Source organism: Tinamus guttatus, unplaced genomic scaffold, assembly GCF_059628265.1.
Source record: "Tinamus guttatus ecotype Peru unplaced genomic scaffold, ASM5962826v1 Tinamus_guttatus_pri_ptg000048l, whole genome shotgun sequence".
Classification (NCBI taxonomy): domain Eukaryota; kingdom Metazoa; phylum Chordata; class Aves; order Tinamiformes; family Tinamidae; genus Tinamus; species Tinamus guttatus.
The window spans coordinates 7,371,903-7,376,129 of NW_028288582.1; positions in this window are offsets into that span (position 1 = coordinate 7,371,903).

Sequence of the window (4,227 nt, forward strand, 5' to 3'; positions counted from 1 at the left end):
TTCGCAACCCGCTGCCCGCACTCGCCTTCACGACCTCGATGGACCTTGGACTGCCCGTGGGCACGTGATGGGCATGGGGAGAGGAGTGAACCAGCACCGGGGCACAGGTTTTCCTGGGGGAAACTGAGCCTTGGGCAGCACAGAAGCCCATGCAGGAATCTGCATGGAGCTTGGGAAAGCCATTGGGGAATGAGATTTGTGGGACCCTCCTGCAGCCCATTTTTTCCTGGTTAATTACTTCATCATTTGCACCTTAATTCCTCCCTTCTCTCGCCTAGCTCAGTCTGGGATCTGCTATAGCGCAGTGAGAGCGAGCAGCCCGCACTCAAGCCAAGCATTTCCCTGTGTGCTGATCTTGTCTCTGGCGTGCCTGCTACCTTACTCTCTCCAGTACTGGTCTCAGTGAGTTTGCAAGGAGCTTGCTTGGAGAGCAGTGACTCCCAGGCACGGCTCTGGGTTCTTTGGCACTGACTGAGCTTCCGGTTACGCTGCGTGTGCTGTTGCAGGGTGATCTGGGCCTTGGTGCAGTGTGAGCTGGTGCCACCAGCCATGATCACAGCTGGAAGCTCGCAACATGTTTCTTGAAGGAGTCGGACCGAGGAAAATGTCCAGACCGGCCTATCCCCAAGCTGGTCACCACACGTCCCAGGAAACATGGACAGCTACCTCTCTGGGAGGGGAATGAATGTGGAGAGGGGGATAATAATCCTGATTTCACACATAAAAAAATCAGCTGGACCTGATTATGCTGTGTGGGAGTGAGGCAGCAGAGGAGGCTATAGGCAGCCCCTGGAGAACAAGTTGCTGGAGTCCCCAGCAGCACCCAAAAATAAATAATAAGTGTTGGGAAAGTGAGGAAGGGGACCAACAAGATCAAAACAAAAGCTATCACTATGTGCCAACTGCAAGAGTTACCCAGAGCCCAAAAGGAGGCTGGAGAAGTGCTTGGAAGGACCTCAGAAGACCCGCAGGATGTGGTAATTTGCTCCCAAAGCCACTGGCTCCATGAACATGGCACATGTCTGCAGAAAGCAGCTGATGGGGAAAAGCGGCCACAGACCCCCTGCTAAGGAGCTTTGCTCAGCCTCGAGGGTCTAACCCTGCAGCGTTGGAGATTCAGCCTCCTGTCCCATCCTCTGCATCAGGGCAGGGGACAGGAAACCCCCTCAGCACAAACTCTCTGCCTGGGCACGAGTCAAAATCCTGTCAGAGTTCCCCATGCAGGTCTGCAGAGATGTCCTGGATGTAAGAGGCTTCCATCTCGTTACCGCTGGCAAATCTGGCCCTGGGGACAGGCTGGCTGAACACTGGCTCAGGGAAACAGCTTGAATTTAACAGACAGCATGAGCTGGGGAGGGCAGGAGGACACTGGGAGATAAAAGCCTAGGGCTCAGCTACAGCTTCAGCTCCATCTGAAGAAAATAAGCTGCCACGCGAGCACTCAGCCTGGGCACATGCTCCACTGGAGGCCGAGCCTGCACAGCGCCCATGGATGCAACGCGACACGCTGGCAGACGGATGGCAGCTCCGTGGTGGATGACAGGCACCAGGCCACTTGTGCAGGCAGAGCTTGCTGAGGCCCTTCCAGTTGCCGAGCACCGCTAGCGATGCGGACCCTGAGAAGCCATTAAGCACATGGAAGGAGATATTGCTTAGGCAATAAAAACATGGCCTCAGACAGAGACAGATTAGAGCAGCGGCAACAGAGGCGCACCCAGCGCCCGCTGCCTCCAATCCTTAACCGTTTGGAGGACATGTGGTCTAGGGATGGGCAGCCCATGGAACCATTACCCCAGTATCACACACCTGCCCTCAAAGCAGCCAGCCTGCATCTGCAACTGGATGGAAAATAATGTCCCACATGGATTTTTTTTTCTATTTAAGAAAATGCTAAAGGACCAGCTGCAAGAGCACATTTTGTGCTGTCGTGGCTGGTCCCTGGTGTTGGAAGAGCCACAGGACCATTCAGGAGAGCCATGGCCCTGAGTCATGGGGCCGCTCAAAGAGCTATGGCTGAATGCGCAGTGAGCCCATGATCACAGAACCACAGAGTGGTTGGGGTTGGAAGGGCCCGCTAGAGACCAAACCTCCAAACCTCATGCTCAAACTGGACACTTACAGCATGTGGCACAGGGTGGCATCCAGGCAGGTTTGGAACATCTCTAGAGAAGGAGACTCCACCACCTCTCTGGGCAGTCTGTTCCAGGGGTTTCTCACCCTCACAGTAAAGAAGTTTTTTCTCATATGGAGGTAGAACTTTCTGTGTTTCAATTCATACCCATTGCCCCTTGTCCTGTCACTGGCCACCACTGAGAGGAGTTTGGCCCCATGATGGTCACCTGCCTCAGGACTGTTCATCATTTGTGAAGATGAACTTGTCCTGCTATTGTGTCCCACAGATACTGCAAAACTGAGATGAGGCTTGCTGAGAAATGCCTCACCATGCCCTGCCTCCTCCACAGCGTGTTCCCTCAGCAGCCCAAGCGCCCCCTGACGGTGGGCCTGCCTCACACGCACTTGGACACCTGCACTAGCAGGCCTGTGCCTCCAGCCTCACCCCAGGGTAACAGTAAGGCGAGAGAAAGTTCCAGAAGGCTTTACAGCCATCTGCTTTTCCATGTTTGATCCAAACCACGAGAAATTCTCTTTCCCAGACAGACTGCAGATGACTGAACACCAAACCCATGAAGAGGGAGGAAGGGGCAATGCCTGTTGGAGCTGGAGCCATTTGCCCTTCCAACCAACACAAAGCCAGGAGCCAAGAACACGTTCAGGGAGGAGGACATCCACCCTGAATCACACCTGGTCGACACAGCCCTGCTGCCCCTGTGCACACGCAGGCAGGGGTTACTCTGCAGCATTGCTCTGAGAAACGGTCTGCAAAGGGAGACTCTTATTGGCCGTACAGTCAGTGACTAGGGTGCAATTGCTAGATACAAAAATGAGAGGCACCACAGCCATCTTCCTTTTTGCGATGCCCACCAGAAGACTGCTATGCAATAGCTTATATGTCTTTATCATGATAGCAAGGACCTGACATGTTTTGGTGTTTTCACACTATGTGAAATACAGAGGAGCCAGCCAGTGCTGGCATGCGAGCAGAGAGGCTGGAGCCCGTGGCCGATTAAAGGCCCAGGGGAGGTCCTGGAGCACTTTCTCTGCCACAGAATTTTAAGTGGCATAAGCTCTTCCAAACTGTATCAATGGAACAGCAACATTTGTGTGTGTACAACACTACAGAAGCTATATTGGCTTCAAAAGGAGGAACCAGATGCCAGTGATCAGGATTTCACTGAAGCACAGAATCACAGAACGGTGAAGATTGGAAGGGACCTCTAGAGATCATCTAGTCCAACCCCCCTGCTCCAGCAGGGACACTTAGAGCAAGCGGCACCCAGATGGGTTTTGAAGATATCCACAACCTGTCTGGGCAGCCTGTTCCAGGGCTCTGTCACCCTCACAGTAAAGAAGTTCTTCCTCGCATGGAGATGGAACTGCCTGTGTTTCAATTTGTGCCCATTACCCCTTGTCCTATCACTGGCCACCACCGAGAAGAGTTTGGCCCCATCCTCCCTACATTCTCCCCTCAGGTACTTATACATATTGATCAGATCCCCTCTCAGTCTTCTCTTCTCTAGGCTAACAGGCCCAGCTCACTTAGTCTTTCCTCATACAATAGATGCTCCAGTCCCTTAATCATCTTTGTTGCTCTCCACTAGACCCTCTCTAGAAGCTCCACGTCCCCCTTGTACTGGGGACCTCAGCAATGCACACAATACTCCAGGCGTACACAACTCACCAGAGCTGAGTAGAGGGGCAGAATCCCCTCCCTCGACCTGGCAATGCTCCTCCTGATGCAGGCCAGGATCCCATTGGCCTTCTTGGTCATGAGGGCACATTGCTGACTCATGGATAACTTGTTGTCAACCAGGACTCTCTTCCAACAGGTCAACTCTAATCTCTGCTGGCACCTGGGGTTATTCCTGCCCAGGTGCAGGAACCTGCAGTTGTCCTTGTTGAACCTCATGAGGTTCCTCTCTGCCCAACTCTCCATCCTGTCTAGGTCTCTCTGAATGGCAGCACAGGCCTCGGGACTGTTGGCCAATCCTCCCCGTTTGGTGTCGTCCGCAAATGAGGGTGCTGAGGGTGCACTCTGTCTCCTCGTCCAAGTCATTGATGAACAAGTTGAACAGCACCAGGCCCAATACAGATCCCTGGGGGACACCA